The 15,244-nt window shown below is 40.7% G+C and overlaps 1 protein-coding gene across 2 annotated transcripts in view; it reads left to right on the top strand.

Annotated features, from left to right (window-relative positions):
* The window catches only part of C7H10orf71 (chromosome 7 C10orf71 homolog), a 97,531-nt gene that overhangs the window by 942 nt on the left and 81,345 nt on the right, over positions 1-15,244 (top strand). The gene's annotated exons all lie outside the window — the stretch shown is intronic.

The raw sequence follows: 15,244 nt of genomic DNA, 5'->3' as shown, positions 1-15,244 counted from the left end.
AGGAAACAGGGGTAGTAATTAAAAGTTGTACTGCCTGGGGAGCTAATTAAGATCTGTAGATTTGATTTTACTCCATTAACATAGCAAAGGGAAATCCCATCAAAGAGATAAGCTAATTCAAAAAGAAATAGATAAATTCACAAAAAAAAGTGTACCAGCAATTATTTAATTTGATGGTCCTGATGGAGGCTCCAGCTCAGGAAGTCCTTGGGCTGCTGATTGAGACAGAAACCAGGGATAACTGATTTTGCATGCTCTTTTCCAAAGCATTTGCTGTTTGCCATTGTTGGAGAAAAGATACTAGGCTGGATGAACATTTTAGACCTCATACAATTCTGCTAGGCTTGTCATGCCTTAACGCATGTCTCTCATAAATTCCTGCAGTCTACTAACCTTTTAATGGTATGTAAAAAATACTGACATAAAGATATCAATAAGGATTGCCGAAGCTCTTATGTGAGTGCCTGGACCCTACAGAGCTTAAAGATGCAGTATGAGAATCAGCATCAATGTCTGTGTTTTTGCAGCCATCCCAGTTCCTGGTGGCACTAAGAGTTCCTTTACTTGCATCAAAAACCCTAGCAAGCTTTGGGACAGAGCTGGATAGATCAGTTGTTGAGATGGCTTAGTATGATATTTATCATTTTACTTGTGATAGACGATAGATAGAAGAAGAGTCAGAGGTCCATTTGAGTTTCTCCAGTCATACGTGCCTGCCAGTTTACTGAAAATGTATTTGTTCTCTTTCACAGCTTGTGATCTCTGTATTTTTGTCATTTTCCTGTGTATAATTCTACACTTTCTTCTGTGTATAATTATTTAGTTGGTTTCTGCCCCACTGAGATACCTTTGTTAACATAAGAACATGAAAGGTGCTTTTTATCCTTAAAGGAATATTCTGTTGAACTTCAGCTGAAGTTCTTTTATACTTATCAATGAATGAATAAGCTTGGGTGATGCTGCCCTTTCAGGCTTTTTTCCCAAGGGAGAGCTTTTTTCTGCAGAGCTAGGAACAGGACCTGTAAACTTCTATGCACGGGCCTCCTTGCTGCTAGCATGTAGTGCCAGCAGCAGTCATTAAGCAGCACGACACCTAACGTACCTAAATAAATGTACATTTTGCCAAGCTCTTGGGATATACTTATGGTCCAGATAGCACTGGTCAGCCTAGTGAACTCTGGAGAAACACAGACTGTGGATCTTCTCAGGTTTGCTGCTGACTTGCTGGATGGTTTTACACAAATCAGTTCCAGCCTCTGGACTGCAGCTGGGTGATCTGTATCCTTCCTTTGTGTGTGGCTTGAAAGGGTTTGCTAATGGAACTGGGGCAACCTGCATGAAAGGTTGCAATTGTGTTGTTTGCATTATTTCACTATTAAAATCTTTCATCCCTTCAACCATTTGTAGTAGCTGAGATGTTTCTGCTTTTGTAAAACATTCATTTGAGCCTATTGATGCCTCGTACCTGATACTGTCACAGTTTACCCATGCAGCAAAACTCCCAGAGGCCAAATAAAAGGGTAGTACAGTTCCCTCTGTCACTCACAGGCCAGGCACACAGCTCTGTAAGCCAGTGTACCTCCTTTGCTTGTCTAGAAATGTGCTGACGCATGCGAGTGGAGTCTCTGACCTGCAGGATATGGCTTTCTCAGCTTTGGCAGCATCTACGTGGCCTAGTTTCCTGCAGGAACAGATCTGCTCTGATGAGTAAAGTGCCTACTCAGCACTCTGGTGCAGCTGACAGAGCTCGGACTGCCATTTCGTGCAGAGCTTGGAGCCCCTTGCTCCCTGGGGGCGGTGTTATTGAAATGATCAGTCTCAGTCACTCTGGGAGAGACCTGCTGTGCAAATCGCTGCCTCCTTGCAAAGTCACATCTATCAGGAGGGGCGACCACAGCCTGTTGGGTTTTGCTGCCCCGTCCTCCCTCACTGGCTGCTATTTTAAACCTGCCGCCTTCTACTGAAAAGTCTTACCAATGTCTCCAAACCTGTCTCAAAAAAATCCTCCAGAATTCCTGGGAGCAGAGTTGTGGCTTGCCCTTACAGCAATATTCCAGTGCAGGAGAGGGATACAGTAGCATCCACTGCAACTCACATGCGACTGCTTTGGTGTTCTCTAGCACCAGGAGAAATATCTCTGCAAGGCTGCAGCTCTCACCGTATGTAGATGGACAGGGACGGGCTAATTGCCTGCTTTCATCTCTAATACATTGTTAAGGAGAGTTATGCTTGTTCTGAGTGATGCTACCTACCTGCAGCAGTAAACTGGCTCTCTGAACGTCTTTATCTAGACCGATCAGGGCAACTTTAGCTTATAGCCCTGCCACACCTCTTCCAGGCAGCGTGCACAGATGCTACCTGCCTGTCTGAACCTTATCATAGATACATGAGATATGGCTGGGTCTTGTTCAGAATCCGGCAGCTGGTATCTCCTATGGCCCAAGGAATTGCACATGACTGTTCAGTGATTAAAGATGGATAAAATCCAAACTGATTGACTATTGCCAAGCACGGAGGCTGTTTGGATCTGTATCCAAACTTTCCCATGCCTTTAATGGGCCAATTTAACTTCAAACTGTAACAGTCCAGAGATTCTGAACTGCATGGCTTAGGATTAAAAATTCTACCCTGATATTTTTCCTGGGCTATTTTGTGGACTGTGTGGGAAATACTGTTTTGTGGATCCAGATGCACATCAATGGGACAGACGCTATATTAGATCTTCCAAAATGTAAGCTTTTTAGATCTCTGAATGTTATGCAATGTTTGCACTTGTTTGGGGGTTTGATGCTGGTTTACATATTGCCATTTATTTCTGACTGATTGGCAAGTTGCTAAGAGGATGACATTACTGAAGTTTTCCTTCCTCCATTTTCTTTTCCTTTTTCTTTCGTATCATTCATATGAGTGATACTGAGGTATCTGGGAAGGAACTTATGTTTTGTGTGGTACAACCATACTTTCCTGGGTAGGTAAAATCGTTACTATTGATGCTGTAATGTATTTTTCCATTTTCTCTTTTTTTTCAAATAAGAACACCTGGGGTTTTTTTGCTTTTGTTACTACTTATATGATTAAGTTTGGGGCTGCATAAAAGCACAGGGGATTTAATACATTTTTCTTAATTCTTGGTTCAAGTTTGATCATTCCAACTTGCAGGCACTGCTAATCCTGGAAAAAAGTGAGATTTGTGGGTATTTTGATGTTTTGCAAGAGTGGTTAGAAACTTGGTCGTGTACTTTCTGCATCCTTAGATGTATGCAAGAGTTGAAACTTGATTAAATCTCACTGTGCATTGTACCAAGACGTAGTCACAGCTTCATGTAGTGGTACATAGCAGTGTTGTTTGAGGACCATTAAAAAGTCCATTGCAGTTCCAGTTCTGTTCTCCAAAAATACTAAAGCATTGCTTTTCGTTGTCCTTATTTCTGGCACTAGGTGAGCAAATGTCACACTAAGATGAATTTCAATGCCTTTTCAGTGCATTAATATGTTCTGGCTATGCATTCTCATTAGGCGCCTGTCCCAGTTAAAACATTACTGACAGTACTTTGCTCTGAGCTACCCGCTGTGAGCCTCCTGATGCCACTCTGCCCAGCGCAGAGAGGGCATTGACGCCAGAGCTGTGTGGTGGCTGAGAGCTGCCCTGACAATGCACTCTGCAATCCCCTATTTTGCCTTGCCTGCCTCCCCAAATAAGTGTTGCAACCAAGTTTGAGGAAGAGTAAGCTTCTCCTGAAGGCTGCGGAGACATGGTTTACCTGTGAAATCTCCTGTCCCATGGAATTTGGCCTGTGCTTCCCACACAACCTGTGCTGGCGCCATATTTAAAACTTTGTGTCCGTCATTTGTCTCTGGATCTTCAGTGTAAGAGATGTTCTACTGCCTCCTTGTCAACAGGAGATGTAAGAATTACTCTAGTGGGAAACAGCAATGATTCATCTAGCTCAGTGACCTCTTTCTGGCTGTAATTGACAGCAAATACTTAAAGAAGTGCAATATGGGCAGGGCAAATACACCATACTGTGTTCCCAAGAGACTATTCCAACTTCATATGGTTAGAAGCACTCACTGTCTCAAAAGACATTGTGTTTGGATTTATTGTCTTAAATTTTCAAACATTTCTCCAACAAGTTTTTCAAATTAGCAAATTTAGCCTGGATGTATTTTAAGAATAAAAAGGCTTCCACATAGATTCCTTGGGGCTGCCTGCTTCTGCTCAGGCCAGAAATATCACAAGAAATGCAGACCTTGCCTACATCTGTTGTTTCTGGTCTGCCCTTACTTTCTAGCAAGTAGAACCAAAATACTATTTGATTTTTACAAATTTCTAACTCACCTTTGGAAAGAGCTGAAGTTCATAGCTGGAAAGCAACTACAAACTTGATAAAACATATGCACCAGCTAGAGAGAGCCCAGGGGAGAGCTCAGCAAGGAGGATCACGGCTCTAGAAAACATGCCCTGTGAGGAAACACAGGAAAGCTGGGATTGCTCAGTGAGGCCTGGGAAGCATAATAAATCTCCAGGTACTGAAAGGCTCTTGCAAAGAGAGGGAATAAACAGACATCCGTGTCTGACAGTTGAATGAGAAACTGCAGATCCGAACTGCAGGAAGTGCAATAAGATATTAGAAAATCCTTTCTAACCATGGGATTAGTTAAAAGCTGGAATAGAGAGGTGAGAGGGCCTCATTATGAGAGGTTTTTCAAAATAGATAGACAAATATTTGTCAGAAATGGTCTAAGTCTGGTCAGCTTTTTAGAAGGACATTGAGCTAAATGAGATCTGAAGAGCTCTTCTGGTCTTGTTTTCTTTGATACTGTTTTCTGCTCTCTGTGTGTTGTCTCCCTTATAGAAATACTAGATCCTCGAGCACACTACAGAAAAGACCTTTCAGCTCTTCACATCCCAAGGAATAATAACATTTTGTCTCTGACTTACTTTGCCTCTTCAGACACAGATAGCATCATGCCCCTTATCTCCATTTTATACCATGTCCCCCAAGACTCTCTTCTGTTTCTGTTTTTCTTAAGTTTGGATAAGAAATTCATTGTCTCTGTGTTTTGCATTTTTTGAAACATTCCAGACTGGGAACAAAGTACCCACACATACCCACAGCACAGTTTGTTGTCAAAAAAGCAGGGAATCCTTCCCTAACCTCAGGAATGTCCCTGGAAGATGTGTTTGCCTTTTGCTGTGTTGTCAGGAATGGTATTGCTGCATTTTGGCAGCCACTAACTCTAAACCAGATTCTTTAATCTTAAAAACAGAAGTAAAAAGCTACTGTTTCCCAAGGAATTGTCTCAGTAAAGATCTTTACCGGGGACAGTTTAATCAGTAATCTCCAGTCAAATTTTCTATGCTATATAGAAGTTGGAGTTGTGGTCAGGAAGAGTTATGGATGAGACAAGGGATCATGTTTCCTGCTAAGCAGTGAAATAATAAACAAATATCCATCTAAATATCCAACAGGTCCATGAAATGCTGAAGAAGTTACCTCACTTGTGTTTCCAAGGTGACCTCTCTGAAGAATTTTTGGCACAGCTTTGAATAAACAAAATATTTTACTTTCATGTCCTTAAATATTGAATTTTTTAGGATACATTCTCTTTTATGTTGTCGATGAGGATGTATAGTATCTACCTTTAAAAGAAAAAAGGGCTGATACTGAAGCAATTTAAAACTGTTTTATCAATTCTTCTTTAAAGTATAATTTCAGGGGCCATTTGTGAAATGATTCTTTGCAGGGAGTATGAGAGAAGCCACATCTTGCATATCATGCATACTGAATGCTTGGATGCATCGTTTAACCAAATATAGACATTTTTCTTAGCAGTGTTATGGCCATGTGGATAACATGTAGCATTGCCACATCACAAAATTAGCTTGTATTTCTTTTGTCTGAAACGTTATCTTGTTTAAACTCTCAACTTGCACTGCTTATTAAAGAAAAAAAAATGTGATTTTTTTTTCTGCATTCCTCCCCTTACATAAGAAGGCAATAAACAAAGTTCCTCACGTATCTCTTAAAGCAGGGGGAAGACAACTACATCGACAGTGGGCCATAGAAAGGCACGAAATTATTTCCACTGTTTGATTGAAGAGGCTCCTCTGACCCATTAAAATTAGTGATTTTGATGTTGTGAAGTAGCAGCCAGATCCCTTTAGGCTGTGTCCGGTCTGATTTGCTGGCTTCATGGTATGTGGAACAATAGTCTGTGCAGGGCAGCAGGGACGTGTGCAGAATTACAATTGAACATCCGTGAAATTCCTCTATGCAATTACAAAAAAGGATTTTTCTTCTAAATGACAGAAAACCTGTATGTATACCTGTATATAGGTATACTCTATGGCTTGGGCAGGTCAGCTTTGAACTCAGGATTGTCACCTAGAAACATGACAAATGATTTTTCCCACCTGTGAAGGTATTAAAGGTTTATTGTGTTGATATTAAGTCGGATGTTGGCAAAGCTCCTTGTTTCTTTTTCTTCAAACAGATGACTAATATTGGCTCCATTTGAAAAAAAAAAAAAGAAAAACTTCTTGGTGGAGAGCCTATGCATAGAACATTTCTACTCCAATCTTTAAAGTCTGTCATTGTTAATAGGAGCGGAGGAGATTTTGGTGGAGGTTGCTAATGGAGAGCGCCAACAAGCACTGGCTAAGTGCAACGGCAAAGGTGGTACAACAATCTGAACAAAGAAATGTATAATTTTAAAATAGTCAGATATGAAAACCTTTGGGAAAATTGCTGGCAAAGGTTACAACAGCCATGCTGAGAGCAGTAGCGGAGCTGACACAGGCTGGCTCATACTGATAGGCCAATCATCCGTGGCTTCATGTCTCTGCTGAGTCTCAGTAGCTGCAGCAGGGTGGGGCTTTTCCTGCCACATATCCTGGGATATGTTGGACAGCAGCTAGGAAAGAAGGATGCCATTTATTTTTTTGCCACCATGGTGATTTGCTACATCCTTGAGAAGATGGTCCATGACAGTACCTCATCCACTTTTTATTTTCTGAATCTGTCAGAAGAAAAATGAAAGAGGCAAGAGGGGGATGTCAGAGGGTGAAACTTGTAATACTAAGATCAGTACATCACTTTGAAGTGAAGCACCTCAGGTTTTCCAAAATAATCCTCCCTTGGTCAGGGGCAGGATCATTCCATAAGCATACTCAATACCTTTGTGTTGTGTTTTATGAGTCTGTGGGGTTATATAAAAGCAATGCTGTTACTTGAAGTAGCAATTTTATCAAAATATATGTTGTCCACAGTAGATGTTAAGTAGAGGGCTTCCAATTGGGAGGGTTATTGCTGAAGAATGTAAACTCAATGCCCCATGCCTGGGGTTGACTTCACCAGGCTGATGGAGGGACTCAAAGGTTTGTGTGTGCCTGAGTGACTATGGAGAGAAACAAATGGAAAGAAGGAGGTACAGCTCCTTCTCTGGGACTCACAGTAGACATCATGGTGACCTTTTAGGGAAGGCTGTATCTGAATCTAGGTAACCGCTAGAATTAAATAGGATGGGTCAGTGAAAGTATCTAAATTCTGCCTGAATGGTAGATGAAGTGTTTTAGTCCCTTGTTGAGTGTCTGCTGGTGATCCTGCTTTTGAAACCTGATTTATTTTTTTTTTATTCAGACTCTCCTTTGACTGTCACTGCAAAGGCAGTCAACAATTTGACTGAAAAGAAATGCTCATCATACAGTAAATGATCACAGTGTTAGATGACCATAATACAAGACATGACATATGCAAGTAATTTTCAAAAAGCAGTGTATTTGGACATTACTCTGAAGACAAAAAGATTGTATGCAAAAGAAAGAAGCAGAATACTATCTTCCAAAAGTAATAGCACACATTAAAGGCTCCAAAATCTTCCATAACTGTCTGTGGTATACCGTGGTATACCCTCAGGGTAAGGAAATATTATCATTACAGAGAAGTAATTTGAGTGAAACTGGAGATCATAACATCCAACTTACCAATTGCAAATGTGTACCGTCAAAAAGCAGGTTTCCAATAATAACACAGAAACTTTCCCTGCGTCTTTTGATCTGTTAGCTTGTAACAAGTATGCTTTCTCTCTCTGACACTGACCTTAGGAAATTAAATAAAATAAAACCCATATTTAAAGCACTGACTCACACAAAAACATTATGCTTACATATATGTCAAAGGCATATGTTATATTAGTCATTATAATTAAAATAATACACACATCTGGTTTATGATGAAATGCGAGTAATGTGCCACTAATTACTAACATCTGTAGTTCTTTCTATTTATGATATTTCCATTTTTAAGTGCTGCACGTCTTGTGGATTAATAAAATGTGCAAATGCACATTTAAAATTTACATTTGAAAATGATAATACCCTGAGCTGTACTGTGATTTCACTTACCATCAGCATTTGCTTTCAGGGACTTCCTGCCTTCCCATGAATTGTCTGCTTTCTCCCTTCAGTAATCAGAACAGATGTTCAACAACTGGACTGATACTTCTTCCGTGTCTTTTCCAGAAAAACAGGCCTAAGTTTTACCTCATTTTTAGGGCAAGGGTAGCTTTCCTGGGAGGCTGTGTCTTGGAGTAATTGTGTCCTGTCAGTGCTGTTCACCACTCCTGGAGAGCTTCTTTATTTCCTGAGAAGTCCACATCTTAGAAAATTGTCTTACTTCCAGTTTGTCAACTGTCCATACATCTAATTCTTGTAGTTCTTTAATGGGCTTTCCCTTTGACCTATTTTATTCTCAGTGTAGTGTCAATATGACTGTTCCTGGCATTACATTGACTTGCAAATCAGAGGCAAAATTAGTAAGCATTCCACAGCTGGTAGCCAAATCATGTTTTTTAGTGATGCTGTCATAGTAGTGTTGATGTTACCATCGTTGAAATCACCAGGTCTTGCTTGCCATCTTGCCAATAATTATGGTTCTCAAATAGTTTTAAACTCTGGGCATTACTTTGGCTTGTGTGTCAAGTCTCATATTGTTGTTTTGGACTCCAAGCTCCACAGGCTGCTCCTGTCTTGATTTCTTTACTTATGATGGGTTTTATATACTATAATACGTGGCCACAGTATCAGAGCAGCCTGCACTCTGTGAGCTTCAGTCCAGTCTGGGTGACTTCCTCTGCTTGGCACATTCCAGATGTTTTGCCAGAGTTTATTTCTGGGTTTTTCATGAACCTTTCTCTAACTTCTGTGTGTGTCTGTGTCTAACGCCAATGAAGAATTATTTACTTACCAGGAACCTGGTTAGTCAACTACCATCCTCCACAGCTCCCTTTCTTCCCCCTCCCTGAAAAGAAATGTTCATCTTTCAAGTCTTAGATCTTCTGTATTTGCATTCTATACTTTCCCCCTGCATTAACAAATTTTGTTCCATATTTGTATGTAGACCAGTCCTCCTTAAGTTTCTGTAATCCGCTCTCATTGTAAGCCTCTTGACTGTCTTAATTGAAAAATATTAAAACCCTCAGGTGTTAGAGATCCAACTTTTATCAGAAATAAATTTACTTTCTGCCCAGTATCTTCTGATAACATCCATTGTTTGTAGCTGTAGAAACTGTGCAGGTCTTCACTAAGGGTTTTTTTCACTGGTAGGGAGTTGACCTCCTCCATTATTCATTCCTGCAAAACAGTTTTGTGGTTTGATTCTCCCCCAATACTGCACTTTGTCCTGAGATAACACCAAGTCTGGGAGTATGACAGACTGTAAATGTGACATGTCAGTATCGCTCTGCATGAACCTCCATCGAACAGAACACTTCCTTCTACACATCTCATACCAGCACTTTTTAAAGGCACAGCTCCACACATGTTGTGGACACTCCATGTTCTCCAGGACATTTACTTTTCCACCCCTCTTTTCTATGCCCTGCAATGGCATTAAGGAGGAGGAAAATTAAGAGAGCTTAATGCATCCTGGAGCCCAGGGCTATGAATTCCTCCCAACTGCTTGAAGAGTGTTAATGGACACTGTACAGACCAAAAAAAAAGGACAGAGGGAATCTGACCAACACTTTTTAAAGCCTCACCTCTGTTGTTAATGACACCTTTGAGAGCTAATGAAATATCTTTCAGATATGGTTCTGGGCTCTGCAGTCGCTAATGAGTACAAGCGTAAGAGTAGTATTGCATACTCCAGCGGGAAGTTTACTTGGGCAGAATTCCCACTGAGGTCAGCTGGGCTTTCTCCAGAGCAATCTTTGCCTAATAAATCCCTAAACGGTAATAATATTGAGTTTGGGGTTGTAGTTAAACAGAAGAATATTTTAAATGAAAAAAAAATATATGGGTTGTGCTCTCCATCTGTCTGCACTGCTTTCTCCTGCAGTAATTCCAACAAGTGACTCTGAGTTTTTGTTTGTGCATAGCTGTGTGCAGAATCGTGCCTCCTATCGCCATTTGAAATAACTCAGGAAAAAGCCTGGTTTTTACAATTTTTTCAAATATGAATTTATAGCTTTGAACTAGTGAACAGCACGACATCTAATGAGTCCTGGAGTATCTTAACCATGAAATAAAATTACAGAAAGAAAGTGATTACGTTCCCTAAATGATGGTGTGATGGCAGAGTGGTTACAACATCTGTTTTTTCGCCAGAGATATAAGCTCCCTTGTCATGCTAGTGATGAGTGTTTTCAAGACAGGTATAGAATCAGATCCTGCTGCTTTGAAGATTTTCTTCATCAATTCAGCTGTGAAGAAGTACCACTCATTCCAGCTGAGAGTCAGAAAGGCAGCTGCCTGTGATAAAAATCTGTCTGTTTTCTTAAATATGGTTTATCACAGTTAGCATGGATTGGCTGTGCCAGTCTGATGGGCTCAACTAGCTTCTCTTGAATCGTGGTCATTTTCCTACTGCTTCTGCCAGTAGATGTGTATTTCAAATATAAGTTAATAAGTCTAGTGAGCGGCAGAACTAATGTTTGCTTCCCAACAGATCTGTGTTAATTGCTTCATTGACTTATTAGCCAAATGGGGCTGTGGCTATTATTAGATGTCAGGTAAACTGTAAAGAGAGATCTAGAGAATGTCCCAGCCTTGGGAAGAGCTTGAAATGGGGTTTTGTGTCTTCTTAGACACCAGTATCCACACTGTAGAGAAGACTAATAAGGTCTTCATGAAGCATACTGTTATGTAACTGCCTTGGAGGCTTCTCTTCTGTCAAGTTCTGATGGAAACCAGCCAGTCTGTTCAGACCTTGGTGGGAGAAGGCTGACTTCACTTAAGCTCCAAAATTCTCTGAAAGAAAATATTCCCCAAATCTCAGAACTTTATGGGGTTCCATGCTGTCAAACATGAGGTCTGAAAGGATCTGCCATGGACAGGTTACTATTGGGTGTTCCAGGAAATACCTAGCATTCAGCTGTTCCTGTGACTAGTTATGATGCTCTGAAATCCACGCTACAGTTGGACTGCATCCAGCAGTGTGTAGGGACTGGTCTCCTTAAGCTGACTCTTCACTTTCATTTTAGGTAAAGTCTATTTGACCTTACTATGGTAAAGTAATTAATATTGCTTTAAAACTGCAACTGCTTCTCCTCTTGTGCCTTTTAACATCCACACAACTCAATTGTTTCGATTTTTCTCTTGATTTCCCCCCAGCAAGAAAGAGGCTGATTTTTATTCTCAGTATGAAGTTGCATCGACTTCTTTAATGCCATTACATTAGTATCAATTGGCAGTGTCTAAAAGGACTAAAAGGCATAATCTAGAAGGCAGCAGAGACAAAATTCTCATCTGACAGGCCACTGTCAGGTACTACTGTGAGATTCTAGGATTTTCCCAGGAAATCGCAGCATAGAAAATTGGAACTCTGAGAACTATGAGAAGAATTAAATCTATACCATACATTTCTGCAGTATGTAGATATTCTGAAAAAAAAAAAAAAAAGTATTTATCTTTCTCACTAAATTCTTAGCATTCTTATTCAAGTCAGAGAAGGTCTTTTATTCTCCAGAGTCCTTAAGAATGTGCTGAAGTTGTGGCAGAAGGGATTTTAAGGAGAATTTCTGTGGAGCCGTATCTGCTTCCTAACAGCCACTTCCATGTGGGAATCAAGTCATTTATGTATACAGTTCCTGACTCTGGGGCAATTAAAATCTCAGCTATAATGTTATATTAACACAGAATTCAGTGTGCCTAATGACATATTAAATCTTCCTAAATTATAGCTAAATTACAAAAAGGACTAATTTACCAAAACCCATTAATAAATGTTTAGAAAAAGAAGCTAATTGAATTATCCCTTGTTTGTCAGAGACAGATAATCTCCTTGTGAGAAATCTCATTTTTTCTGAAGCATGATTAATTGGCCTGACGAGTCAGAGATTATGACAAATTATGCAGGAGGAGATAATAAATAAGTCAGTAGGAAGGCCTGAAAGCAGAGAACTAGCAGCTGGTATTTGGTTTGAGGCTTGGTACCGCTTCTGGATTCACCCTGACCCTTGTGTGGTTTCCTTGCTCCTGCTGCCCCCAAGCCATGCAGCAGCCACAGCCACCATTCGCTCCTTTCCCTGCATCCTCTAAGCCCCTTTCAGGTCAATAGCATCACCTCCCCAGGAAGGGTACCTGAAAAACCACAGGTTTCTAGGCCAGTGACTGGTTTCTACTTAATAAATAATCAAGGGAATGAGATTGTTCTTTTTTATTTTTCCTTAATTGTGGTGGGAAAGCATTTATGGCTCGTACAGAAGGTCCAGTCACAGCTTCTTCTTGTTCCCATTAAACTCAATGGAGAAATTATAATTGGTTTTAGCTGTGCTTCTCCCTGAAAGCAAAAATGTGTCCAAGCCCTTCAATGTGGTGTACATAAGGGACTGCACTGCACAAGTATACACTCCTTTAGGAGAAGACTTCAACATATGCACTGAGACTGATGAATTTTTCTGGGCCAAGTGGTGGTGTGGTTCAAGCTTCAAACTCCAGCAGCGAGCAAAGAGCCGGGGGTGGGATGTGTGCTAGTGCATCAGGCTGCAGGCTGCTCCATCTGGGCACAGACGCAGATGAGGCTGGTACTGAGGTGCCAGATAAGGTGTTTTGGTTTTCCTCTTATGAGTATCTGACCTGAATATCTTTCAGTCTAATTCATGAAAAGCACAGGATGAGGTTGTCAAAATTTGAGCTTCATCTTTAAATTTTGTGTACAAAGTTGCTTCTTTTCATAATCTCGTTGGAAAAGCCTGGCAGATCGTAGAACAGAATGAAAGGTCTGTTGGTTTTGTCGATGTTATATCCTGTGGGCCTCAGAATAATTTTCAATTTGCACCCTCTTGTATGTGTAGATTATGCTACTTAACAGGAACTAGATTTGAGTTGTTGTCTCACTAACATTATTTGGACTATGTTTTCAATTAGATTGAAATTATTTATTAATGTGCTGTATTGGTATCTGGATGATAGTACTCATGGAAATTGACCATTTGGCACTATTGGTGCTTCCTAGTACTTGAATATACATGACATTTATCTTTAAATACCAGGGGTACTTTTCTTTTACTGTACACCTCTAACTCGCCTCTGCCCGTCTCTAGTACAAATCATTTGCATAGGAGTTCCCAGCAATATGCAGTGGGCTTTTCCTGCACATCTTGGATTAATTTTGAGAGGAGATGCAGGGCTAGGCTTTTGCCCTTCGTAAGACAGGAACTTCCTTCACTTGGTGCATGTCACAGGGAAGGAACTCTGGTAGCAAGCAGGTATGGACCTGTTTACTGAGCTTGTGATTGTAACCCTAAGAATTCAAAAATCTGTAAGCACACTCAAAATAATCCTGACAGTTTAGAGGGTGTGGGGTTTTCAATTAATACTATTGATCTCCTGGTCTCTGAGCCGTTATGATATAGTGGAGATCAGTGCTTCTAACTGTTCTCTACAGCCTCAAAAGCAAGGTGTATTTTAAAGCGAGGGCTGTCGTAGGCACATGATTTGAAGACCTGGTGGCTCAAATAGAGTATCAGATAGTGCAAAACTTCATGATAAATAATGACTGTTGGCAGCACTCTGCTTTTTCTGTTGTTACTGACTGCTATAGCAGTGATTTGAGGTGATTGTTAAGTTCTTAAATCCTGCCTTTTCCTGTGCAATCATTTTTGCCCCCTTCCCAACATTGTTTAGTTTTGTCTTAGATTTATTTATCCTATTTTATCATCAGTTTGTTTGTCTGAAAAAGCTATTTCCCATCCATTCCCAAACAAGTCCCTGTGAACCTGCCACTATCCCTAGCCCCGCACCAAGCTCATCCAGTCAATTCCTCACACCAGGACCCGCTGAGGTACCTCAGAGCCTCTCCAGCCCTACTTTGGGCACTGCATGCCTTTGGCAGGAAGGAGCAGAAGCCTGCAGTGGGGCAGTCCCAAAGGAAACATCCAGGTACCTGTTGCCTTTGAAACCTGAGGTCAGCGACCCTCCCTCAGGACAAAAAGATGCCAATGGACTCCCAAAGAGGGACTGGGGTTGGAATAGCACTGTTGTGAGCTGTTGTGCACTCACTGCAGGGTTTCCATTGCTTCCCTAGTATCACTCTAATGAGTTTAAATATCAAGCAGATTAAAACCTACAGGTTTTAATGTATGCCCTGTCCCAGTTTGACCATGAAACATATGGGCTTGTTATTAGTCCACACAGTGTTCAACCTGTGTAATATCACTGACTTTGCTGAGGTTCCTCTTTGATGCAGTTGTGAGTGAAAGCACTGAATTCTTCTACAGCTTAAAGCCTGAAATATGAGAATCGATACCTAAGACAATAGTCTTAGTCTTTTGCATTTTATTAAGTGTAGTTGTAAGAAACTGAAAAAACACTCTTAACTAAGATGATCTGATTTTTCACTTGCAGGCATAAGAGAGGCTAAGAAAGATTCAGGTGGCAACTGTTTTGACTATTATGACATTTGCCATCCCTTCAGTTTGGGGGGAGCTGAATCAGACTTTTTTCTTCCTCACACCATTCAGAGCAGATTTATATCAGTGAGGTCTGATTTACTGACTCCTCCCACAGGCACTTCTTTTCTAACCATGCAGTAGTACTAAGTCCAGTGTATTTTTGCCTGATTTATTACTATGTGAGCAAGTGCTGCACCAAGCTGTGTCACTCCTGCGGTTAGTCTCCATTTGCATTGATGCAACTGATAGCAGGATTTGACCTGAATGATCCCACTGTTGCTGTGGTACATTCATTGTAATTAAAGCCAATGCTGTATCATTATCTCTTTAGAAATGCATGCTGTGTATG

The sequence above is a fragment of the Cuculus canorus genome, chromosome 7 (assembly GCF_017976375.1).
Source record: "Cuculus canorus isolate bCucCan1 chromosome 7, bCucCan1.pri, whole genome shotgun sequence".
Lineage (NCBI taxonomy): Eukaryota > Metazoa > Chordata > Aves > Cuculiformes > Cuculidae > Cuculus > Cuculus canorus.
This window is presented reverse-complemented; position numbering and strand designations above follow the sequence as displayed.